Source organism: Macrotis lagotis, chromosome 8 (genome assembly GCF_037893015.1).
Source record: "Macrotis lagotis isolate mMagLag1 chromosome 8, bilby.v1.9.chrom.fasta, whole genome shotgun sequence".
NCBI lineage: Eukaryota > Metazoa > Chordata > Mammalia > Peramelemorphia > Peramelidae > Macrotis > Macrotis lagotis.
In genome coordinates this window covers 172060878-172088797 of record NC_133665.1, presented here as the reverse complement: position 1 = coordinate 172088797, position 27920 = coordinate 172060878, and the positions used below count along the sequence as shown (strand labels likewise).

Below are 27920 nucleotides of genomic sequence, written 5' to 3'. Positions count from 1 at the left end.
TCCCTATGAACTTTACAGAGATTCTGAGTCTGGACTTCTCTGATTCTGTGACCTTTCTTCTTTGACAGTGATGGTGATGAATTTACACAGAGACTCTTACCTGGTGCCCACTAGAATCAACATTATGTGTTTATTGCCAATATTGTCAAAGTACTTTGAGGAGGAGCACATGGCCGGATGAATATAGGAAGGTAGTCTGGGAATACCATATCCCTCTCACATGTCCTTTTTATTTCAATTTCATCTTGGGGATTATTCAGAGGGAACCACACAATTTTATAACAGAGAAATATGTCAATAATTCATTCCTTTCAATTCAAAATAGAACTTTCTAGTGTCATATATGTCACATTTAGAGAACATCTGAAGGCTTAACATGCTTTTGTTTTCCTTGTCTTGTGTCCCTTTTATGTGCAAAGTGCAGGAGATACAAAGTAAAATATTATCTGTTTTTGAGAAGCTTACCTTTTGCTGAGGATGGAAAGCATAGACCCAGCTAAGGAAATACAAGAATATCCAGAGTAATTAATCAATCAAAACTCTTATTAAGCACCTCTTAAGACTAATTCTTGTAGCCCCTGAAGTGGGCATACAAGCACAAAGAAAATCAAACTGCATTCCCAGAGAGTTTCCATTTTAATGGAGAAGACTGTGAATACCCATTTAACCAAATATATACAAGGTATTAAATACAAAGATTTTGGGAGGGAGGACTTTACCAATTATGGGATCAGGTGTAATTTCAGAGAGAAACCAGGACGTGGTTTACATCTACAAAGAGATGACAAACTTAGATATGGTGATTTCTAGAGGGATTGAGTATGCCCAGTGATAAGGGGATCCTCAAAGATCCCCTGTAGAAAAGAAGTGATCAGTGATCAGTGTGTCAAATAAGAAAATAAGTAGGGGTGGCTAGGCGGCGCAGTGGAATAGAGCACCAGCCCTGAAGTCAGGAGTACCTGAGTTCAAATCCAGCCTCAGATACTTAATAATTCCCTAGCTGTGTGGCCTTGGGCAAGTCACTTAACCCCATTTGCCTTGCAAAAAACCCTAAAAAAAATAAGTTAAGTAAATGTATGTATAGATTCTCTCTATGAGGAAGGATTAGAGTAAAGACTTGTACAAGGGTATGAGATAGAAAGTTGTGAGTGTGAATTTGCTAACAAGCTGATTTGACTGATGCTGAGAGCAGACTTGGAAAGGAATAAGGCAATAAAATTGGATAAGTCCAAAAAAATAAGTTTGTAGAAGGTTTTTGTATTTTTTTCCTCGAGACAATAGGAAGTCATTAAAATTCCTTTGAGTCAGTGAGTGCCATGATCGATCTGTATTTTCACTGTAGCAGTTAGGCTACTCTGTGAGGACTGGATTTAATAATTGTGCATATTGTCACAATATACAGGTCAATCTACATATTAATTTATTTCTCACCGGGGCTATTATATAAATAATAGAACCTGCTTGTACTGAGAGGAATTTGGTCCTAAGCATCATCACTGAGATATTCTATCTTTCAAGACTTGTTAGAAAGGTCAATGAGGATTTAAAGATGAAAGGTATTGTAAAATCCTACTTTAGCAACCTCGTATAGGAGATAGAGCTTTGAACTTGGAGTCAGGAAGATCTGTGTTTGGATCCTGACTAGCTGTGTGACCTTGAGCAATTCATATAATTGCTGTTAGTCTCAGTTTCCTTTTTCCATAAAATGAGAAGGCTGGAGGGGTAGCTAGATGGCACAGTGGATAGAGCACTGGCCTTGGAGTGAGGATGAGCTGAGTTCAAATCCAGTCTCAGACACTTAATCGCTTAACTGTGTGATCTTGGACAAGTCACTTAACCCAATTGCCTTAAATAAAAATTAAATTAAAAAAAAACAAAAGGTTGGACTCTGTGATGTCTAGGGTTCCTTTCAGATTTAAATCTATGGTCTGAATACATTTGAATCATTTAAGCTCCTTCAACCTCAGTTTCCTCAAGGAGATGATTACAAAGAAAAGCTTTCTCAACACCAAAATATTTTAACTCCGCCTTCTTCTTTTAAAATGACTGCATCAAGTATTTGCAAGATTAATTGATTTTAATTTTGTAACTTGGAATCTCAGGATTTTAACAGGAATATTTACTTCTCAGTTTTATTATTTAGGCAACAGTATATTGGTATTTAAAATCAGAATGAAAAGTGTGTTGTCCTAACAATTCTGCTCAGGGACCTCTTTGTGTGAGATTTATACTATCGAAGTAGTTTGGGGTTTTTTTGTTTTGTTTTGTTTTTTTAGAGATCTGGGTTTAGGATCAGAAATCTAAAATTGGAAGGGATCTCTGAAATCTAGCTTCTCCATTGTAGAGATAATTCAAATAAGCCCCATGAAGTGCTAAATGACCTTCCAAAATTCCAGCATTGTATTAAGAGTTAGAGGTAGGATTTTGCCCATACCCTCTTCCTCAGAGTCATTTTCCCCCCTACTCTACTGTACTGCCCAATAATTAGGTTGTTTGTTTGTTTGTTTAATCCACTTGAAGGTTCATATGAAAATGTCTTCAGTCTTTGCAAATCCTATTGGGTTACTTTCATACCTTTTTTTTTCAAATTTATTGGTAGAAATATTTGGTTGTATACAGTGAACATAATAGGAAATCCAGGTTAGTCAATTTTTCTAACAGTTTGATAAGTACAACCAAATAAATCTAAAGGGAATTATTCATTCATTCATTCACTCATTTATTTATCTATTCATTCATCTTTTTAATTCATTCATTCATTCATTCACTCATTTATTTATCTATTCATTCATCTTTTTAATTCATTAATTCATTCATTTATTCATTTATTTGTTTATTTCCTGCTTGAAAACTGACTTCACCCCATAATCAATCCACGTCATGACAAAGTCATCAGCTATTCATCACAGAGGTTAAAATGATTTCCCCACATAGGAATAAGTAGCAGAACCAGGGGTCAAACAGAGCGCTGGCCCTGAAGTCAGGAGGACCTGAGTTCAAATGTGACCTCAGACACTTAATAATTACCTAGCTGTGCGACCTTCAGTAAGTCACTAAACTCCATTGCCTTGCAAAAAACAAAACAAAACAAACAAAAAAAAAAACCCCATAGACTCTCATGTGGTAAGTGAAGTATTTTTTTAACCATTCCATCTTAGCTCAGTTATACCATTGTTGATTCAGTAAGCCACCTTTCCAAAGAATTTGAATATTTGCTAGAGCCATTACCCCCTGTGTTTTGTTTTGTTTTGTTCTTATTTTTAAAAGAGACTCACATCCAGGTAGAGTTAATGTGAAATGTAGTTGGAGAATCGCTGAGGTTTGTCCAGTCCAATTGGGGCCAATGGTTCTTAATAATCTCTTTTTGGCACACTTGTCTTGCCATTGTAGTGGAAAGTAATGTTCTCTGCACTTAATTGGAAAATCAGAAGTGGACTGTGCAAAGTCCATTGGTTCTTAATCCTCTCCCAAGAGGCAGAGAGATAAATCAGCTTTCTTCTTAGACTGGATTCTGTGGGTTTGAAGTACTCACCAGACAAGCATTCTTCTCTGGAAAACAAACTTCTTGTAATTAGGTTTTCTGTTTTTTTCCCTAACTAAAGAAGATCCATCAAATTCAGAGGCTAATTAGAAATGCCAGAAATAATGCACAGACTTATTGTTTGACCAGGTTGTTTGTTTTTTATTATTGTAGTAACTTCAGATGGTAAAACTGTCTATATTAATTGGGTTCTTTCATCAGAGCCCATCTGGATCATAGGACTAGTTTTGCTTTTTTTAAAAAATAATATGCTTAATTTACATGTCAAATCACTTCAGTGGCTCTCTTTAGATGAACTTCAATTTCAAAATTTAAAGATAACTCATGTTAATCCAATTTATTCCTTTTAATATATGCACAATGTATATTAGTTTGACAGTGACCCCAGATTGCTATAGTCTTTGCCTGTGGAGTACAAACTTATGTAGTTGCTATCAAACTAGAATAATTTCATGCATAATCTCAAATGTTTTCAGAGGGTTTCATGCATATTGGAAAGAGCCGTAGCTTTGAAATCAGAGGATATGGTTTCAAACCCATGTATTCATACTTTAACTGGTGTGATTTTGGATAAGTCACTTAACCTCCTAAAACTCCAGTATTCTCATCTATTTTATATGAAGGAGCTACACAAGATGACTTTTGAGGTCCCATCCATCTCTAATTATATGATTCCAGGACCAGAAAATTTACCATCAGGCGATGAATTATTTAGATCATAGCTATTCTTAAATGACTCCCCACCTATAGTGTTCAAAGAAATAGTCATAGTAATGACATTATAGACCTGTTGAAGGTTTTTTTTTTTTTTGCAAGGCAAATGGGGTTAAGTGGCTTGCCCAAGGCCACACAGCTAGGTAATTACTAAGTGTCTGAGACTGGATTTGAACCCAGGTACTCCTGACTCCAAGGCCGGTGCTTTATCCACTACGCCACCTAGCCACCCCTGTTGAAGTCTTGAAATAACTTCTGCACAGAAAAAAAATTGTTCCTCTAACCCTCAAAGGTATCTGTACTGTTTTGTTTGAAACTATTTTAATTGGTCTCCCTTTATTTCATGACTTATTATTGAGAGTATCTCTAGTGTAAGATTTGAATGGCATAGACAGATCTGATGCTTTAATTTCCGTGTCTTATGTTCCAAGCACAAAAACTAGAATAGGAATTTGTAAGTATTTCTTAGCTATTTATTAAGTGTTATGGGTATTTGGGGTTTGTCCTTTTTACTATTTACAGCACCTAGATATAGAAGCTGTTATTCACTGGGATTCGTAGAAACAGAAAACACAGAATGATTTATAGAATATATCTTTCTTAAATTTCATAAAAGGCTGCTAGGTGGTATAGTGAGTGGATACAGTGGAGTGTCAGTCCTGGAGACAGGAAGACCTGAGTTCAAATCAGTTATTAACTGTGTGACCTTTGGCAAATCACTTAACTCTATTTGCCTCAGTTTCTTCCTCTGTAAAATGAGCTAGAGAAAGGAATGACAAATCATTGTTAGTTTTACTAATATGCCAGAAATTACTGAACAAATATTATGTAGCAAAATGTATGTCCTAAATTATGGAGACAATTCTATTGAGAAACCATTCTACTTTTTAGTATTTTTAAAAATACATTTTGTTCAGATACTTAACAAATTATTTCCATTTCTTACCTTCATCCATTCTTTACACTATATTTTATATTCCTACATGGGGGAAAAAAATCTAACCTTAAAGTATTTCTGGAGTTGATTCAATTCTGCAGCTTTTTAAAAGCTTTATTAATCCCTTCTCTGGCTTGCTCTTCATGTGTAGGCCACCCACGGTAGGCAAAAGCTAACAAAGACCTTAGCATAATAGAATACAAGGAGGAGCTGTCCATGGCTGAAATGAAAGTCCATGGACTATGTTTCTCCTGGATTTCATGGAATGGTAGTATTGGAATGGATCTTAAAGCTTATGCTCAACCTTCCAAATATTCCGAAATGAGTTTTTTTCCCCTCTTTTCTGAGGGACAATCATGATCTGAGTTTCCAAGGGCTCTTGGATAAGAAAACAGAGCAATCACAATAATCACTTTTAAGATTTGCAAAATGCTACTTCTAAATTATCTTATTTGATATTCTCTGAGTCTCGCAATAAACCTGGGAGTTAGCTGACAATATCAATTTTTGTCACCCCTTCCTCACCCCACATCAAATATAAATTGCATTTGTTCCTTATTATTCTCTGAAGTTTGACTTTTAAAACCTTTCATAAAACTGGACTCCTTTTACCTTTCTAAATTTTCTTACACGTGCTCACACCCATGTGTGATCCAATAATACTGGACTCCTTGCTGCTTCTCAAATGTGGCACACCATTTCCCAATTTGGTATTTTCACTAATTGTCCTCTATGCCTGAAATTTTCGCCATTCTCATTTCCATTGGGGGGGGGTTCACATCAAGGTCCCTCTGCATTCCCACTGAGGCTTTTGCTAATTCCCCTAACTCAGATTTGACCCTCTATTGACTAACCCTAATTTATCCTGTCTATATCTTATTTTCATATAGTTCTTTTCATGTTTCTTCTATTCAACTATGAGAACAAGGATCTGTTTTTGACTTTCTTTGAATCCCCAGCTTTTAGCACAGTGACTGGCCCATAGTAGGTACTTAGTAAATAATCGTTGACTTGTTTTTCACTGATGTTGAAACTAAAATTAAATGTCTCCCAGCTTTGAGACAAGATTTGAACCCCTAGGTCTTCCTGACTCCAGGTACAGCACTGTACCCACAATGCTCTATCATTGCATTAAAAAATCCAAAATTCAGTAAACAGAAACTTCAGAAACTTGCTTCTTAATACTTTCCCACTTTATCCATATATCCAGTAACATTTTAAAATTTTATGTAAGAACATCTGCATCCTTTAGCACCTATAGCTTGCCTGTTCCCCACACATTCAATGGATACTCTATACCTAGTGTTATTACCCAGTCCCTCTTTGCCCTTGTCTGTCCTTGTGAAGATGGATGGCCAGCACCCCATATGGCTTATCAATAAATAAGTTATCAGCCTAAAGTAAAACCTACTTCTTTGGGTTGAAGCTTTAGGCTATCTCTCTGATTATGGTTATCTGTGTGAGGTGCTATTCTCCAGAATACTTTCCAGAACAGCCACACACCTTGCCTCCTTCACTTCCCCAATAGGAATAATATTTTATGTAGCCCACAAAGTTAGAATCTCTATAAACAGCCAGACAGAGAGGCTACAAGAAGCCGCTCCTGGATTAAATCTGGTGGATTGAATCAGAGGTCAAAATTATTTGCATGCTCATTGTTTAAAGTATTTAAAATGCAGCATTATACAATCACCAGTTATGGAACTGTAGATACAGACTGATGGGCATTGTAAATCTCAGATAACCTTAAATGATCCAAATTGATTATATGTGCCCTTCCAAATACAATTTATGGGCAGTTATTTAAATTCTGTCAAAGTATGGATGCTGAATCTGCATCAGCTTTCTGCGTAGGTAATATCCTTTACCTCATGATAATATACATGATAACACACACACACACACACACATATATATATATATATTATCCCAAACTCAAAGAGAGCTGATAATGAGTTGACAATAAAGATCTGAAGATATAAAACTACTCTTTGTCTATGAAGTCCTAGAGTGTCTTTGGCCTTTCAATTCATTTTCCAGAATCATAAGGATTTTCAGTGACCTAATGTTATCTAAGATCTCTTGTGATCAACCGCATACATTTAGCAAGTAGATGGCCAGGTTTGAGAGCATAAAACCTTCTAGGTGTGATGACCAGCATGGACTTGCTAGCTGTGTGATACTGGGAAAATTATTTAAACTTGCCGAGTCTCAGTTTCCTCCTCTGTAAAATGGGCATAATATGAGCACCTATTTTAGAGGACTTTTAATGTTAGAAAGTGTTTACAACACTTTAGAAACTTCACAGCACTTTATAAATGTAATTATTATCAGTGAAGAGCATATTACTACAGTGAAGGCAAATAAACTATATGTGCCTTGAAGAAGGTACTATCTTTTACCTTTCTTCATATCTCCAGCACTTAGCACAGCTTAAAATGTTAATAAATACGTGTTGACTGGCTGTCTGAGCATAGTCTAATGGGGAGCTAGATAGCACAGTAGTTGATTTTAAGCTAAGGTCTTCAAATTGAATCTCAGACAAGTCACTTACCTCTGTCTGCCTCAGTTTCCTCAACTGTAAAACTAGAATATTAAATACCTTCCTCTCTAGATAGGCATAACAAATGACATAACATTTTAAAGCAGTTAGCACATAGCTGGTAATCATAACTTCTTAATAAATACTTATTCCCATCTTTTATCCTTACCTTAACAGGATTAGGTGAGGCTGTAGTATCTCTGACTGAGTCCACATCATATTTTAATATAAATACAAGTATTGCCCCTTCTTTATGCTAAACAATCCCCATATTATTTTGAGTCACTTTAAGATCTTGGCCACCTTTCACTGGAATACTCCTATGTGAGTAGTTTTTATAGAAAAAGTGGTTTTAAAAAGTAGTTTTTATAGAAATAGTCTGACCAATCTCAATGTTAGGATATTCAAAAATTCCAACATTCTAGAGTGAATTTATTATTGCAGTCTAAATAATGCTTCGGGGACCTTTATCTTAGATTGTTATCACTTATAGAGCATGTGAACATTTAAATCCTTGAACTGTTTTTCTCTTTATTACTGATATCTTGTGACCAGTGCCATGTTCTTTAAATCCTATGAAATAAGATTTCTGGCCATCCTTACCTTTTACCTGGTTCTGGTTTCTCAAATCCTGTCTTTGCCTCTGTCGCTAACTCTATCATTTGACTCTCATAGCCCCCTTCCTTGCATTCTCAACCTTTCCCCCCAATCTCATGGTTTCACTTCTAGATATGCTTTTGCTATACCCAGTCCTTACAAAGGAATAGCTTGTGACCCTGGGAGAGAATGGAACAAACTGGAACCCCCAGGTTTTTACTTTAACTGGGCCATGTTTAAAGGACCAACTTTAGACTCAATGAAGCCCCTGATGTTTCTTAATCTATTTCCTATTTCTGGGCAGAGGTCTTTATCTTTCTTCATCTTAGATATCTGTATTGTTGGACAGGAAAAGAGACTTGTGTAGAAAACTTTTTCAATGTTACTCCATCAGAAGACTTTTCCAGAACTCCTCCAATCCTTAATTATTAATATTCTCTCCATCCTGAAATTGTCATGAATTATTTTAATATACTTTACATTTACTCATTAGAATATATTTAGTATTCCCTCAGACCAGGGGTTCTTAAACTTTATTTTATAATGGACTTCTTGGGAAGTCTCTGAACCCTTTCTTTGCATAATATACATAGGATAATAAAGGAAATTAATTATATTTAAATTCAATTACCAAAACTTTCAGACACAAACCCAAGCTCACATACTCTATCTTAAGAATGCCGGAATTGGAATCTAAAAATCCTTGAGAGTAGGAACAATTTCATTTTTGTCTTTGTAACTCTATTATTTAACAGAAAATCTGGTATATTGAAGTTGTTTGATATATGTTGGTTGATTTGAATCCCAAGTGCCCAAACTAGCTTAAAGAACATGAGAAAAATCTTGTCCTTTGATGCACCATTGTCATCTCTTGGCAATTATCCTGCCTTGTTACCTTGTTTCAGGATGGAAAAAATAGTCTGAGGAATTATTTCTTAATATAAACATGACTTCTTTTCACACTTAACTCCCTATTTTGGTTTAATATTAGCATTAGCAATAGTAGCAGTTGAAGGGGCAGCTAGATATCACAGTGACTGGCCCTGGAATCAGGAGGACCCGAGTTCAATTCCAGCCTCAGCCACTTAATAATTACCTAGCTGTGCAACCATGGGCAAGCCACTTAACCCCATTGCCTTGCAAAAACATACAAACAAAAAATAATAGCAATAGAATTGTTAGACTTGTGATTGGTTCTCAGATTGGAAAGTCTAAGTTATTGAAGGAAGTCTGTTTACCTTCGACTGACTTTCCATGAAATTCTTTGATCTATTCAACAATTTCCCACCTATTATGCTTTTTACAATTTCATGACATAACTGTGATTTGCCTCCCTATATTAGCATCTAAAATGCTGCCCATTGAGTGGCAGGAGAATAGGTTGAATTTTTAATTAATGACTTTATTAAAATAAAGATTCCACTTTAGTACAGGATGTTTCATCCTTTATCAGTGAAATATTTAATCTCCATCTGGCTGATCTTTTATGTGGATGTCCTGTATTAATTAAAAGGAACATTTGAGGATGCCCTGGTACTTACAGTATACTCAGTGGAAAAGTTAATGCATAGTTGCACAAAACCTACGACCAGATTTAGAGAAGTAAAAAGTAGCCCCAGTCCCAGGAGTGGTAAATCTTCATAATATCTGACAGACCTCATCTCTCATAATCAGCCTTAGATGTGAACTTGCTCAGGGCTCTTTTGACGGTATGTCTTTGACATGTCAAATGCTGCAAGCTGATTGAACTGAACTGAGAATTACAGTCAAAGAGAGGAACGTCTGTAGAAAAGGATAAAAAGAAAAGGAAAAAAAAAAAAGAAACCAGGTTGAAATCACAGATTCCCTGAATGCAGAAACTTTCTCTGTGGTAGCTCTGAAAAAGCCAGGGTCCTCAGGATCCTGGAGAGGGGCAAAGTTGACTTTGAAATATGTTCATGGGACCTTTTGATATAGTTAAGATAGTCCAAGGTTCATAATATCACACATTTAACGTAGCATTATACATTTATCAGAGGTCATCTTGCCCAAATTCCTCATTTTATCAAGAAGGAAACTGAGGTCCAGGGAGGATAAAAACAAAAACAACTAACATTAATTTAGAGTCATAGAGTTCATTACACCCTGTTTGCCTCAGTTTTCTCATCTGTTAAATGAGCTGGAGAAGGAAATAACAAAACACACCGGTATCATTGTCAAGAAAATCCCAAAGGGGATCACACAGTCAGACAGAGCTGAAACAACTGAATAATAAATGGGGTTTTAAAGGTTTAAAAAGTACTTTTACATATGTTAACTCATTTGATCCTTCCAGGAGTCATAAGAGGAAAATTGTTATTATCTTCATTTTAAAGATGAGGAAACTGATTATTTAAGTGACTTGCCCAGGTTCTCCCAGATGCTTGCCCCAGATTACACTGTAGTGAGGTGCAGAAATGGGATTTGAATCCAACTACTCAGCCTCTCGTGTCAGTACTATAGTCCAGCTTTCTTTAGTCCAGCTTTCTTATTTTTACAGGGGGGAAAAAATCTGATGTTTAGGAAGGAATGACTTGGCTGAGGCCACATGATTAGAAAGTAGATGTGATATTAAAACTCAGGTGCTCAAACTCCAAAGTCAATGATTCCTCTTTGTTTTCTCACAATTCTCCTAGATTGAAGTGAGTGTCAATAATACAGAGGAATTTAAGTCAATTGCTTAGCCACTGATTCTTTCAAATAAAACCAACAAAACAAAATCTCCAGGCAAAGAAGCGGTGTCCAAAGATTGTCTGATCCCCTGGAAAATTTCAGTGATAAGCAAAGGAAATGTAAAATATTGAGGATGTCTTGCTCTGCTAATCAACTCGAGAGCATCTTAACATGGCCTCAAGCAGAAAACAGAAGGTTTCACCCTAGAGGGACCATTTCCATTTCCATTTCCAGTAGATGAAAATTCCAACCAATTACAGGTTCTAGAAGCCAAGAATAGATTTCTTTTCTTATACTTAATAAAGGATCTAAAAGGTTTAACAAAATCCCTTAGTAGGGCCCATTTCTGCAGGAAGAGCCAATTTTTTAAAAACCTCTCCTTCCTGTGAATGAAACTTGATTTAAAACCTTTTTTCTATTCAAATCCTCCACTCAGCTGTGGTCTAACATTTGATGCTGTAGCATCGGATGCTCTTTTCTTCAAAATTCAATTCACAGAGCCGGGCTACTCAAATAAGACTGGGCATAAGAACGCTTTTAGCTCTGAGGTCAAGGCTCCAGCAGGCCCAGTATCAGATGCATCATATGTTCAAGTCAAGAAAATTTACTGGAAGAAACCTAGGCTCCCCCCCCCCCCATCCCTAGCCCTCTTCTCAGTCCTATCAAAACTACAGCACAAAAGATTCAAACCATCTTAAATCTCAAGCCTTTAACAAGTTCTTAGTGACACGGTCATTCAGAAGGGACATTCTGGCGGATTTATAATAGATAGAAAGAATTCAAGATGGGGAGAAAGTCCATTTCCTTTCCTTCCCCTTGATCCCAGCCATAGAATTTCATAGTATTTCTTATAATGGGAAAATGAGGCAATTGCCGAGTCTACCTGCTGGGGGAATGTGGAATCCAGAGCTGAGAACAGCTAGGGCTCCAGAGCCATATGGAGACTTGTAGTTCATCTTCACACGTACACCCCCGCTCCCCAAACCCCCTTGTCATTAAAATAGGTACATTGCACTCCTCCAGAGTTTGCAGAAATCTTCACGGCTGTGCTTTTGAAGATCGAGTTAATTTGTTGCAAATATTGAGGTTAATAGTGATAAGCCTACAAGCCCTGCATCTTCCTGGCCCGCTGTCAGTAGTCTTGGAGCAGCTAATAGATCATATGTGAGCCAGAGATGTCAAAGAATATGTCTCATCTGAGCCTGTCGTGTTCTATATACTGGAGGTACTCAGTTAATGTTTCTAATAAAGAGAAAACTCTTAGCAAGGGGTCATTTCAGGTATTTTGCTGGGTGTGTGTGTGGGGGGGGGGGTGCAGCATCACTTTTACCTGATGGAAGAAAACTATAGCCTCATATTTCAATGGATATTTTCAATCATTCATATGGTTTTGGCCAACAAGTCACTTAGTAATGGCTTTATTAAGCACCTACCAATCGACAAACATTTAATCCAAGTGCCTGTTTTGCTCCAGGCAATATGATAACTGTAGGAGAAACAAAAAAAATAACCCCTTCCCCCAAGGAGCCAACATTGTAGTGGAAAAGACAGGTATATATATATATATCTCATACTTTTATGTACATATATAAAGATAGATAAATGAATACATATATTTTTATCTTTATATATCTGAATGAATACAAGATGCATGTAAAACATAATTTTAGGTAAGAGGTCATTAGCCACCAAGGAAAATCAAGAACAGCTGCTTATAGAAGATATTACTGGTGTTGCGATTGGAAGAAAGCTTGCAATTCCATGCTTCTGGTAAGAAGAGAGTTGTTCTGTGTAAAGAAAGTAAAGTTCCATGTAAAGAGTAAAGTTAGAAAGACAAGAGATGAAGAGTTATGCATAAGGAAAAGAATATAAGCCATTTTGGTTGCTTTGTGAAGGAGTAAAAATCTTATATAATGAGCTCTATATAAAGTCTGTACTGTACAAATCCACCCACGTATAATATTGTATGTTGTATTGCATATTTTATTTTGGATAATGTAATGGGAATCACTATATAATGAGAAATAGAATTGCTGAGTGGGTAGATTACTAGCCCTGGGGTCTAGACGACCTGAGTTTCCCCTTCCTCTTACAGGGCTACACTTTGTGTAGCCACACTTAATTCATTAAACATGAGACACTGGCATCAGGTTTTTAAGTATAAAGGATGGGACAGGGACAGCTAGGTGTCGCAGTGAATAGAGCACCAGCCCTGGAGTCAGGAGGACTGAGTTCAAATGTGACCTCAGACACTTAATACTTACTTAGCTATGAGACCTTGGACAACTCATTTAACCCCACTGACTTGCAAAAATAAACAAACCAAAAAAACCCCAAAGAATGAGACAATCCCTACTCATGGGGAGCTTACATTCCAAGCAGGGAGACAAGTACATATAAAAATATAAGCATTCTATTCTATTGTATATAATGTTGGAAAATATAGAATAGCTTAAGGGAGAGAGCACTAGCAGTTAGGAAAATCAGGTACAGCTTCTTCCCAGTGTCTTGGTTAACTTTCTGAAATGTTAAATTATAGTTGACTTGTATATGAAAGAAGTTTCCAAACTGAGAATTCCCTGCACTGATGAGATAATAGATTTGGATCTAATACTAATAAATACTAGTAATACTAATAATGATGATGATGATGATGATGATGATGATGATGATGATGAAAATCTGAAAATCTAATTTCATCAAAGGAAGGAGAAGATAAATAAGGATAGTAATGAGTCAGAACAGAGACAGAAAAGACAATCAAATTCAGACAGTCTTCCTGTTGAAGGCTAAGGATGCTAATTCTTAATATTCAGTGCCAGTCTATCACACTGTTAATAATAGTTATAGTAATAATAATAATAATATATAGAACTTAAAGGTTCATAAAGTGCTATTAACTCAGCAGATCCATACAAGAGCCCAGGAAGTTGGAAGCTATAATCCCCATTTTACAGATGAGAAAACTGAAGCTATAGGTCAAGTGAAATGCCTCAAGTCACAGAAATAGTAAGTATCTGAAGAGTAATTTGCGTTAGGACTTCTTAACTTCCAGGACCACCACTTTTACTCTCAGTATCACTAAATGTTTTGATAAAGTATATTTTAATTTAAAGAATTTAAATTTAATTTAATTTAAAGAATTCTCAAGGAATATTTTTTTCCTTTCTCATTGATTTGACTCCTAGGATACTTTTTTTATTGGTTAAATGCAATGTCCTTCCCTGTATTTACAATAACCCAGTCCGTGTTCATGTTGAGAAATCACATATTGAATGCAGAAATGGAAATTCTCCAGTTTTTAATTTTGTACTGTGAAAGCTCAAAGCTATATTTGTGGCCAGGTGATATATTCACTTGAATGTTGAAGTTAGCACAAAAAATAAGCCTCTAAAAGGGAGAATACCTTTTTCAGGTAGTAAATAATGATTTATAATATGCCTTTATTTGAATACTTGCTTTAACAGAAATGTTATGAAACTCTACTGAATGGCTCTACTGACCAATTAAGTCCTCTCACTGAAAATTTCATATTGTTTTCTAAGAAAAATTTGGCTCTAAAGGTTACATCTTGGGGGGAATATAAAATCAAAAGGTGGTCCTCATGAAAGCTTTAAATCATAGTTTTGGGGTAGCCAGGTGATGCAGTGGATAGAGCACCAGCCCTGGAGTCAGGAGTGCCTGAGTTCAAATTTGGCCTCAGACACTTAATAATTATCTAGCTGTGTGTCCTTGGGCAAGTCACTTAACTCCATTACCTTGCCAAAAAGAAAAAAAAATCATAATATTTCACAATCAATGGTTACAGATAACAAAATTAAGTTCTAAAAAATTTGGTTGAAGTGCTTTCCGGGGGGGGGGGGCAAGATGGCGGGGGGGGGATTGTAAAACTCAAATAATATCTTTAATAAAAATAAATTTTAAAAAATTTGGTTGAATAAAATTCCCTTCTAAAAACAATTTTTAAGGAAATTTCAAGATACACATAGTTCCCTCTTATATGCTTCATCTCAAATTAGCCTAGCTGTTTCTTGTTTTACATTCATTTCCCATCTCCATGCCATTACAATAGCAGTCCACAGTGTATTGAATTTGCACCCTCCCGACTTCTGCCTTGTAGACTCCCTGGGTGGCATCAAACACATCTCAGATGCTAATCTCTTCTGTCAATCCTTTCCCAATATTTCTAGTCATCAAACACTCTCTCCCTCTTAAATCATGTATTAACTTGTACATGGGCTAGATTGATCTTAGTTTTTTTTTTTCTGTCTAGTAACCTGTAAGATTTTTGAGGGTAGGGACTCTCATTTTTGTCTTTAGCATAATCCTTTGTCCCTAGAAGTGACTTAATAAATTAATAAATGTATGAGATAGACAGACAGATTAGTAGATATGTAGGTAAATACAATAAACTCCAATTCCAATTTAATCCTCATTTTTTGCCCCACCTAGACTAACAAGAATGGGCATTCTCTAGTGTGTTTTTCTCTTCAGGAAAATGTAGCTCTTCTATTAATGGCCATTACATATACATATCAAGACAGATTGTTCCAATTAGTCAATGAAGGCTGAGTTTTTGAGAGCTTTTAATATGTGTCTGAGCAATTACTGTACTGTAGTTAAAAGGCTCACTCTTGGGTTTCTTACATTCAGCTTATAAATTTCTTTCATGAGATAAAGCAAAAGTCTTTAATTGTTTTTGGTCATAAAATTTTAAAGCTGAAGGGGACCTTAGGGATCACCTAGTACCAGTTCCTTACATCAAAAATTAGGAAGGGAGGTGAGATGAAGGGACCCACCCAAAGTCACAGAGTCAGTGGCAAAAGCCACCCTAAGGGTCTAGGACACACACATTCCCTCCAGTTTAAAAGGAACATTGGAGAATGAGCCAGAGTCCTTTCCAGCACATGATGCTGTCTCCAGTCTGGTTCTCATGATTGGATCATTGTGTTATTTTTATTTCCTTGCTCTTTAGAGAGCATGGAAAGGGAGTTTTTTAGAACCTCCACTTGTTCACCCTCCCTGCCTTGGAGAGGAAGGTGAGTTTGACTGTTTTCCCCCCATTTTGACTATTATAGACTCATAAATCAAGAGAAAAAGGAGAGCTTAGAAATTTGCCAAACCAACTCTCTCATTTTACACATAAACAAAGAAATCCATAGAGCTGATGTGTCTTTCCCAGGGTGACTCAGTCAGTTTGCTGTAGGGTCTGGAATTGAACTCAGATCCTGCCTACAAATTGAATACCCGTCTCTGCTTTGATAGTACTCCTGCCTGTGTTTTCTGTTATAAGGGAGCCCAAGTTTTGTTTTTCTTTTTGTTCCTCTTTTCCCTGTTGTAACTAATCATTGTCAAGAGTCTTAGCTCTATATCAATTCACAGAAGTCTTAGTATTTCTCTGAATTCCTCATTGTCATCGTTCATTATGGCTCAGTAACAGTTCTTTGCCTTCATATAAGTTTATTGTTGTTCATTCATTTCAATCAGGTCTGACTCTCCCTGACCCTAATTGGGATTTTCTTGGCAAAGATACTGGAATAGTTTGTCATTTTCTTCTCCAGCTCATTTTTAAGATGAGGAGGCAAAGAAAGTTAAGTGAATTAACCAAGCTCACACAGCGAGTAAATGTCCAAAACTGGATTTGAACTCATGCAGATGAATCTTCCTGCTTCCAGACCCAGTGCTGTATCCACAGCATCATCTAGCTCCATTATTAACAAAATCATTCCCCTCTCATAGAATCCAAAGGGAAGTTTCTTCCTACTGAAAGCAGAAGCAAAAAAACAAAACAAAACAAAACCTTCTTCACAGTGATTATCTCCTTTCTCAAACCTTACCATCAGGGTCATAAGATCTGAACTTTACTCTTGATAGAAATGATTTTGCCCTAAACCTCCTCTGTTTTTTGACTATCACGCAAGAGTTGAGCATCAACCATATGATGAAACTGAGAGGCCAAGATTGGGCAAATAGCTTGGGATGGGATGGGGGGTGGTGGAGGGGAGGGGAGCTGAGAGGCTAGAAGGGGCAGACGAAGAGCTGCTGCCATAATTAGCTAGGCCAGAGGCCTGCTCCAGAGGGGTTGCCTAAGGGCTTTTTTTTTTCATTCTTCAGCGCCCATAGCCTAAATGAAAATATTGAGGTGAGCCCTTCCTCAAATTATATCTGACATGCAGTGTTAAGAAATGATTAGTTTATAAGCTATTTGAGGGTGAAATCATTATGAGCCTATCACAATATGCCTTTTTGAAGCAGCTGCTATCCTTTAGTTTGTTTCTTCACCAAGGCATTCCCAGCTTGCTTTTCATCATCAGCTAGTTCCTTTGATCCTTCCCAACAAGATTCTGATAGGTATAGAAAAGTAACTTGGAGTTCAAGGGCTTTCATGATTCTGACTCTTAGCATCTGTTATATTGACTTTGATTTGCTTCATAGGGCATGGTGGGGTGGGGGTTGGCGATGGAGTGGTGGTTCACTGGAAGGTTGTAGAAAGAATATTAGATTTGGTATCAGAAGACCTGGATTCCCCTTTCATCTCTCATAAATACTACCTGTGTGATCTTGGGTAAATTAAATCACTTTCAAAAATGTCTGGGGTGGCTAGGTGGTGCAGTGGACAGAGCACCGACCCTGGAGTCAGGAGGACCTGAATTCAAATCTGGTCTCAGACACTTAATAATTACCTAGCTGTGTAACCTTGGGCACATCAATTAACCCTGCTACCTTGCAAAAAAAAAGTGTCAGCTTACTCCTTTATAGAATGATGGACATTGGACTAGAGAATAGAGATTCCTCTGCATAAGCTTTTAGATATATCCAGATTCCTGACCATTTTCCTTGGCTTTAGTAGATCATTTCCTTTCTTTGGCACTACTGACCAAGTTTTTCCCTACAATATTTGTATTCCTTTGATTCCTTTTTAACTGACCATCTACTTTCCTATAGCTTTGTCTAATCTTCATTCTTTGTAATTATTTAACTCCAGATTTTATACAAAGTTCCCAAACAATCCCCCTTTACCACAGAACTATAATAATAGAAACTAACATTTACTTAGAAAGCTAAAGTTTGCAAACATATCATGTTTCATTTGTCTTCCAACAACTCTGAGAAGTGGGTGCCATTATCATCATCATCATCATCATCATCATCATCATCATCATCATCATTATCCTCATCTGACCCATATCACACAACTATTAAGTGTCTGAGGCAGGATTTAAATTTCAGATTTCCTAACTCAAATCTAACACTAAGTGATATCCATTCCTCACCTCTACTCCCCACATGCGTGCACTCTGACCTCTCCAGAGCCCTCTCCTCTTCCTTGGTTCTTAGAATCGACTTCCAGGGGAATGATCATCTATCTGATAATCTGTGTGACCTGCATGCTCCAGCCTTCTCGGTACCAATTCATCCAGTTGTCTCCCACTATAGGTGTAGTTATTAATCTTCCTCATTTACACTCCCTCGGGGCCTCAGCCACTATCAGCACCCAGTTCTTGATGCTTATCATCTCACACCTGGACTGTTGCAAAAGTCCTGCTAGTTAGTCTCCTTGCCTCAAGTTTTTCATTGCTCCTTCCCATCCTCCATTCACTTTGTCAAACAGTTATTCTGAAAGCACCAATCTGACCATGCCATCCCCTTCTTTCCTACTTAGTAAGTTCCAATTGTTTCCTCTGCCTCCAAAATCAAATATAAAATCCTATAATCGTTCATAATGTGACCCCTCCTTTCTTTCCAGGAAAGAAGCCTTTCTTTTGCCTTGCTCCCATGCTGTCTGCAGTACAGTGACATTGATTTCCCACAAAACCATTCAATTGCCTAACTTTGGTGTTATTCCTCCTTATCTCCATCTCCTGGTTTCTCTAGCTTCCTTTAAAGATCACTAAAATTCCACATTCTTCAAGAAGCATTTCCTAATCCCTCCCCAAGGCTACTTACTGTCTTCCACCTCCCTCTGTTTGTTGTCTCTAGTACATTCTATATATGACTTGTTTGTATAGTTAGTCAATATTTTGACCATTATACTTTGAGTTCCCTGAGACCAGAGACTATTTTTTCCTTTTATTTCTAGTGCTCAGCACAGTGCCTAGAATATAGTTGATGCTAAAGAAATATTTGGCAAGGTGACTGACAATAATGGGCCATCTCCAGTCATCCTGATTCACATCTGACCACTGGACCCAGATGGCTTTAGAGGAGAAAGTAAGGCTAATGACAGTACAGCACTCTTTGCTCAAATCCAATTCATGTGCTTCTCTTGGCATTACCTACCTAATGTTGTAATCTTCTTCAAAAAATGAAGGACAAAACATAATTGATCATGAATCACAGGTTTAGACTTATAAAGGATCCCATCTAATCCAACATTCTCATTTTAGATTGAGGAAACTGAGGCAAAGAGAGGTTAAGTAACTGGTCCAGTAACTGGTCCAACAAACAAACAGAAGAATCAAAATTTTAGCCCATGTTCTCTGACCTCATTAATGTAAATTAGCATGGGTTATGGTATATTATCATTATTGAACAATCTAGTACGAATATACTGAAGACTTAGGACAAAAGTAAAATAGTCCCTGTTTTCAAGGGGCTACATTCTACCAGGGAATATGCAAACACAAATACATGTGCAGAATAAACAAAAAATAATTACAAGGTAGTTTTTGGTTTGGAGAGAATCAGCATTTTGGGTAGGAGGAATGAGAAAAAGGCTTCCTGTAAATGAGATCTTAAACCCCCTGTTGGACTGTAAATTCCATGAGAGAAGAGTGTGTTTGTTGTTGGGTTTCTTTTATTTCTAAAATCTAAACTCTGTTTCTCTCTCAAGAGTTAGAATAGTGGTGAGTTTGTGGAAGAAACAAACCAGGGCAAAGTCAAGATTTTTATTCATGAAGTCATTGCTGTTTCATTTTGGTCTCTGTATTCTCAGCACTGAACACATTTTCTTGCATAGTATAGGCACTTAATAAATGCTTTTTGGATTGAATGCAATGGTGCAATGGACTGAATGTCCCAGAAGCAGACTTACTTAGAAAAATAAATTACCAACAGAACTCTCCTGGTTTTTTCTTTTGGGGTTTTTTTAAGGTACTGTCAGAGGCCCCACTGCACATGCTGCTCTAAATGTCTAATTCCACTAAGAACCTACAGCAATATAGAAGTGAGTTTACCAAAAACCTGTTTATCTTTTAGTCAAATCTGATTCCTAGAAGGGCATTTCATGTTCATTGGTTATTTTCTAAGATATTTCTATGAAGATCTCCCCCACCCCCACCCCATCTCAGCTATTGATGGAATCTTGTTTCGACATGCTAATGGACAGGTAGGATTTTGTTACCTTCTGTGGACTCCCAAGGGAATAGACAGCCCCCCACTTATTTCTCAGCCTTCTTTGTTCAGGTTAAGTAGATTATAGCATGAAAGATGGATTTGGAGATCAGAACTGACAGGAAGCTCTCTGATTTGAATGAGTCCTTCAATTTCATTGACGAGTCTAATGTCCTTATGAAAGGGGAAGGGACCCTGTTTTGGGGTGATAGCTGAAAAGATCGAGTATTGGATTGATAGGCACTCAGCTGGATTAGTCAATCGATTTGCTAAGAGTCGGAATGATACACCTTCTTTGGGGTCTGAAATTCACCTAGCAACAGCTCGTTCCAACAATTTCTGTGGTCATTACTCCTTAACATTTATTCTGAATCTGAGCTGTGAGTGTTGTTAGATAGCGGCACACTGGTTATATTTATTTCCTATTCAGTAGGGAAAAGGATGGGTGCCATTTTGCTGTGAATGATAATGAGGGGTAATTTTTTAGTGATTGATGCTTTGTTCCTTCCGGCGTCTTACTGTTTGTCTCTATTGGTGCCTACCTTTACCTTCCTATCTCCTTATCTTCCAACATTCCTATTGTTTTATTAATTCAAAAATGTGATATATTAATTGAAAATGCAAAACTAAGATATTCAAATTAAACTGATTACCCCTATGCAAACACTTCACTAATGAATCAAGATTAACAAAGTCAACTACAAAACTTTTCCTATTCCATGCCAAATCCCATTATTTCCAAATTGAACAGTAGAATAAAATAAAAGGAATAATTTTTAATTTTTTTATTAAGCTACACTTCTAATATTTTATTTAGCATGTTGTATCTACAGTATTAATGAACAAACATCCCTTTTAATTGTTGAGAAATACAGAAATCCAAGATTTTTCTGATTTTCCTTGGTGAAAGAAAGATTCAGAGGCAGAGTTAGTGAGAATTCTGGAAGGTCCTTGGCCCAGGATTTATGTCCAGTGACTCATCTGACTTAGGGTACACTTAGAATCATGGAATTTGAATTAATGACATTCAAGAAGTTTTTGTTGAAGTCCTGTCGTGTACCAAGCACTGTGGTAGACACTATAGTCTGTTTGGAGAAATAGCAGGATAACTAATAAATACACACACGGATACCAAAAATATGTAGCAAAAAAGTCCAAGAGCTTTTGGGGATGGGGGAGGAAGGGGGGTGGGGGAGAAAACATTAACAATTGAGAGAAGTCAGAATGCCAGAGAAGAAAGGGATCTTAGAAATCATATAGCACAATCATCTCATTTTGCAGAGAAGGAAACTGAGGTCCAAAGAGAAAGAGGGACTTGTCTGAGGTCACAATTAATCTCAGGCTTTAGATTTGAATGAATGGGCTCCAAGTGCCTCAAGTGTCAAACACATGAAGAATGCTTGCTTGATTGGGATTTGGTTTCCTCACCTGTAAGATGGGGATGATTACATACTTAGTCGAATTGTTGTAAGGATCAAATGAGACAATGCATCTAAAGCTTTTTTCATACTTCAATACTTCACTTAAATGTCTTATCAAAATTATTATTTATAATGCTTGAGAGGTTGGACTTGATGGTGCTGGCATTAAAATCTTTCTCGTAGCGTGGGATGAGGCATGAAGAATTATCTTGTGAAGTGACTTTAACAAGAACCACTGTCACTACCTAGCCACCTCTGTACTACCCAGCTTTACATTTAAGAGAATAATGTACTGTAAGAAATTATAGGTCATTATATATATATATATATACATATATATATAAATATGAATATATGTATAGTGCTCTCTTTCTCTTTCATGTGTGTTCTCTCTCTCCCTCTCCCACTCTCGTCCTTCCTTCTCTTTTTTTCTTTCTCCCTCTACCTTCTTTTCTCCCTCTCCCTCTCTCTGTCTCTGTCTCTGCATCTCTGGTTTTCTCTCTTTCTCTCTGTCTTTGTTTCTCTCTCTCTCTCCCCCTGCAAACACATTCACATATGTATATACGCAATGCAGATGAGCTGTTGTTACTATGGGGACATACCTTCACATATTCCCTTTACTTTATGTCTTTGTTATCATAACGCCAAGGTTACAGAGCTGTCAGCCAAAGGAATAAGCCCCCAACCCTACACTTGATCAACTGATCTAATCATATGTTTGTGTTTCTTTGTCCACAAGCTTACTTTGGATCCACTGAAATGGTCTTTCTAAAGTAAAAGAACAAAACCAACAAAACACTTTATAGTTACTGTAAATGATGAGTGGTAACGATTTCCTCTACATCACTACCTGACCAGAAAGTTGGCAGTCATTTAGTTGTAGCATCCTTGCACCAGAAATGAAGTAGGTTGCGTCTCAGAAGACTACAGGTTAGTATTTTAGAGGAAACTTTGATTTTGCTTGGAGTTATGAAATTGAACTGATCGAGAGTTTCGGTGTGTCAAAGGATTCTTTTTGTAATGACTCAATATTTCATCTCCTTGATCCAGATGTCACATTCAGCTCCCATGACTCCCAAAGTATTCCACTGGAATTTTATCATTCTCTACCTTTCCTAAAATTATGTTGTTTCCTGTCAAGTCATTTTATGGCTGAAATGAAATTGATAATTTCTAAGCCAAAGGGAGGCATTTGTTTCTCCAATCAGCCATGATTCAGACTACATGGTACATCTGAGGGTTAGTTAGTCCCTCTTCCTTAATTATGACTTTCTCATATGCTAATAATATTAGACATTAAGCAACCAATTATTTCTTCAGGTATTGGTTTTGAGAAATCAGAAACTTTCTCAGATCTCTTCTCATATTTTATTGATGTTTCTAAATCCAACTTCTTTTCAAAGAAGTTAATAGAAAATGTATTGCTTTATTATCATGATGCTGAAATGATTTCTTTTTCGATAAAATGTGCATTATTAAAGAGAAAAATGATTTTGCAACCCACACATTAAGGCATGCATTGCTATCTATTTTGACGATGGCTAATCAATGGTAAAAGTGAAGCCCAGTTTATTTCTAATAGATTTACTAGGCATCACTGTATAAATATCCATAATGGAATTGATCTCTTAAACCAAAGCAGCTTTTATCATAGAAGAGAACTTGATAATGACTGTATTAAACTTTGGTCTTTTGTACTTATACATGAAATGACTGTCTTTGATTAGTCTTGGCCTTGCTTGGAAAGCATTGAAAAGGTTTCTGGAACTTCATTTGGTTCTGGGAGACTAAAAATGAGCTGGTTTTTTTTTTCAATCCATTTTAATTCTACATGCATTTATAAGTGCATGCTATAATCTGGATGCTGGGCATTTGTAACTGAAAAATGAAATGGCCCCTTTCCCTCAAACAGCTCACATTCTAAGAGGAAAGAAATGACATACGCATTTAGTGAATATGAAATAGATGAAAATTAAATTTAAAGTAATTCAGAATTGAGGGTGAAAACAAAGATAACTGAGGGAATCAGGATAGCCTTTTTTTTTTGGAGAGGAAGACTATTCTGACATGGAAAACAGTCTGGGCTAAGATAGGAAGGGGAAAGGTTAAATGCCATATAGACAAGGCTAGTATAATTTGAAAGTTCCTTTTCTAATGTACCCCCCTCTACTATTCAGTATTTATTTATAGTTCTTGGTAGGAAGCCTCTTTTTAAAATTCCAAATCCTACAGAGGGATAAGATGATATAGTTAATATAGATCAGATTTGCTTTTGGTGGGGCAAAGGGGACAGAATTCATCTCCATATTTCTGAATAGTTACCATTTATGATAATAGTTACATGAGACTATTCTGATAGCCAATCATAAATTTAGAGGTAGAAAGAGAGGGCATCAAGTCCACCCTCCTCATTTTATAGATGAGAAAACTACAATTCATTCTACTAATTTTTATTAAGTTTTTTTTTGCTTTTCTGGTATAATAATCTCACCTTAAAATTCTGTCCCAGAGAAGTGAGAGTAATGATATCTCTCTTGGTCTCTACCCACTTATTAGCACTCTCCCCCCCCCCCAAAAAAATGACTATATATGTTTTGTCTTTAATTTCCTCTGTGTAGGTTGTTCCCTGTGCCCTCCCAATATAAGGGCCATTTTATCAATCTAAAACTACTAAATTCTCCCTTGCTTCTCAGTTCCTTAGGCGGCCAGTTTTGAAAAAGGATGTCTTTGATAAGACTTTATTAAAAGAGCTCAGAAATCCCTTAATAAACCAATTCAAGAGTTCACCTAGGTGTTAAGAATGATGTCACTAAGCATAAGATCACATGTAATGACTACATCATATTTAAGAAAGATTCAAATATAAAACATAAAATTTTACTTGGCATTTAAATTCCTTCACCTCTTGGCCCCTTCTCATCTTTCCAGTTTTCTTATACTTTACTCCCCTCTAAAAATTCTACCATCTTGTGAGATTGAATTTATTTTTCCTTACATGTAATACATTTTATCTCCTGATGCTATGTTTTTTCACTGGCTGTTCCCTCGTCCTGGAATGCCATCCCTCTTCACCATTAACACTTGGTTTTCCTGACTTCCTTCAAGACTCAGTTCACTTTCTCCTTCTGCAAGAGGTATTTTCCTGTTGTCCACACCTTCTCTCCCACCCACAATTTTAAGACTTTCCCTTTAAAATTAGCTTGCACCTCATTTAGATTCATGTGATAGATGCCTAGTTATGTTGTCTCCTCTATTAGAAAGAGAGTTCCTTAGGGACAAGGTCAGTATTTTTGTCCATTTTTTTATCCTCACAACTTAATACAGTATTTGAAAAATATTAAGTACCAATTGATTTCTATTAAATAAGAAAATAGATTATTTATTATTCAGCCTTTGGGAAGAAGAATTCCTGGGTTCTCCAGGACAATGGGTAAATTTCAGACTGGAAGGGTAAATACCTCCTAAAAAAGTTTTTATGACATTCTGTCAAAGTTTTTTTGGTGGGCATACAGCTGACTTTCTATGTTTTGCATCTACTCACTGTTTCAAATGCCTGCATTAAACCAGAACAATTTCCTTGGCCAGGCCAAGTGAACTACCACAAAATCCTTGGCTACCATTTTCTATCAGAACATAATGGAGACATCTCAGCCTGCAACTATGAATGTAGGAGGTTGAGGAATGACTGTGCCCCCCCCAAAAAAAAACAACAAAATATGACACTTTCCTCCAGCCTTCAGCCATCATCCTGGGAAGAAATCTTTATAGATATGCAGTCTGGCAACTACTCCTGCCAATGCTACGGCCACAGTTATTTATGACTCTGAACAAAAAGTTCTTGCCACCAAACTCCTTGGCCCTAACAAGCAATCCAACACCAGATGGTGATACAGTTTTATCAGTGGAAATGACTTTAAAGAAGATGCATTACCATCTGCTTTCCTGCTCCACACTAAAGAGCATGGACTCTTGCCATCTGACTTGTAGCGAAAACCTTCCATTTTTGTTGACCTCCTAATTAGAAGTCAAACTCCATGAGAACAGGGACCATCTTACTTTTCTATTTGGTTCCCTAACATATAGCACTGTGTTTTGCAAATAGTAAGCACTTAATAAATGCTTTTCCTTCATTCATTCATTGTTCTTCACAGTAGCCTGGCCACCTTTCCAGGACCCAGATGTCCCATGATACTTCCTCTTTATTTCAAATGTTTGTGAATTTTTCTTGGTCTTTCATCCAACCAGTTTACAAAAAATTCTTTCAAAGCTAGTTAAATAGTTTTTGGATCTCATGTTTAGAAATGACTATGATTACCCAAGGAATAGTGCTTAGAGTACTAAGTCTGAAATCGAGAAGATCTGAGTTCAGATCTAGCCTAGGTGGTTATTAGCTGTGTAAGCCCTGGCAAGTTCCTTAAACTCTGTTTGCTTTAATCCACTACACAGAGAAATGGCAGGCCACTCCAGTATCTTTGTCAAGAAAAACCTTTGGACAATGTTGACATTCATGGGCTCACAAGAGTCGAACATGACTGAATTACATGATCAAGTAAAGAAGTCAAGGTAGAATGAAAAGACCTTAAGCACTAGCCCAACAATTGAGGAATCATTTAATGAATTGCTCTAAGAAAGTGATGAAAGGAATAGATGTACAGAAATTTGAAACAGTTGGATAAACTTATCTAGGGAAAAGTAAGCAGAGCCAAATAAGGTCACTTGACCACAATATGTGAAGAATAACCCTAATGAAACATTTTAGAATTCAAAGCAATACAGTGACCAATTATAATTTCAGAAAACTGATGATTAAAAACATGCCTTCCTTCTCTTGGAGGAAAGGTGTAGGATGTGACATGCATTTTCAGATGCAAACTTTGTATAGATTTGTTTTTCTTTATTTTTCTTACAATGGAGAGCTTCTATGGGAAAGGGGAGAGTTTGGGGAATAGTAATAGAGATGAAGAAGACAGGGAAATAATCAAGGAAAATACTTCAATGAAACATTTTAAAAATACTCTGAAAAAAAGTTCAAAAGGGACGTAGACACAAGAAGGGCAGGACTAGATTTGTCTGGCTTTTTTTTAAGGTCCAACAAGAATCCCACCTTCCACAGGAAGCTTAGAACTTGTTTGCATATATTATTTGTTTGTTGTCTTTCCTATTAGACTGTGACCTCCTTTAAAGCAAGAACTATCTTTTGCCCCTTTTTGTATACCCAGACACTTATTACAGTGTCTGCCACATAGCTGACGTTAGTCCTTCATTCTCAAAAAAGACCATAACGTCAGGGAGGGGGTGCCATGACATGTACATGAACTGAATTTAAGATCCTCTGGAGCCATCTGTGTCCAGTGACCAGATTTGGATCAGGATGACTGGAGATGGCTCCGGATGCAAGGCAAGCAGTAGAATACAGTTATCGAATGTTCATTGATTCATTGAATTCAATAAGTACATTAAAAAGAAAGATGTTCTAAATTAGTTCCTAAATTAGTGCTGGGAGTATTAGAAGGTGAATTAATTTTACATTCTTATTTTCTTTCCCGTCAAATCTTTTTCTCACACTATTACCTTTTAGTATATCTGCATTCTCCCTGGAAAGGTTCTAGGAAGTAGAAAATGGGCAAAAGACTTGTTAACAGAGTAAGAAAGGCGAGAAAGAAATAAGGCCTCACATCATCCTATAAATGATCTATCAATTCTTGCACCATAATAGAATTGTTAGAGAAATTGCTTTGGAGCAGAGTATTTGAGGAAAAATCTCATCTTTGCCATTAGCACTTGGAGCTGGGCCTCAGTTTCTTCAACTGTAAAATAAGGGATTGGACTCAATGGTCTCCAAAGTACCTTCCTGCTCCAGACATCAATAGCTAGCATGCTATCACAGTTTGCAGTGTACTTTATGTAGGTTATCTCTTTTGATCCTTTGAATTACCCTGAGAAGCAAGTGTTATTATCTTCTTTTTACAAGGGGTAAAACTGAAGTTGAGAAGTTAAGTGACTTGCTCAGGGTCATTCAGTTTGTAGGCGTCTGGACAAAACTTGACCTCAGGTCAATTCCACGTTCAACAGTGGTAGCCACTGTGTGACCTTGATAGCTCCAATAAGTACAAACCTTAGGAAAGAAATAAGTTTCTCTAATTG

General features: G+C 36.8%; 1 protein-coding gene across 2 annotated transcripts in view; it reads left to right on the top strand.

The window, feature by feature from the left end:
* The window catches only part of PTPRG (protein tyrosine phosphatase receptor type G), a 776178-nt gene that overhangs the window by 443179 nt on the left and 305079 nt on the right, over window positions 1-27920 (top strand). The window lies entirely within an intron of this gene.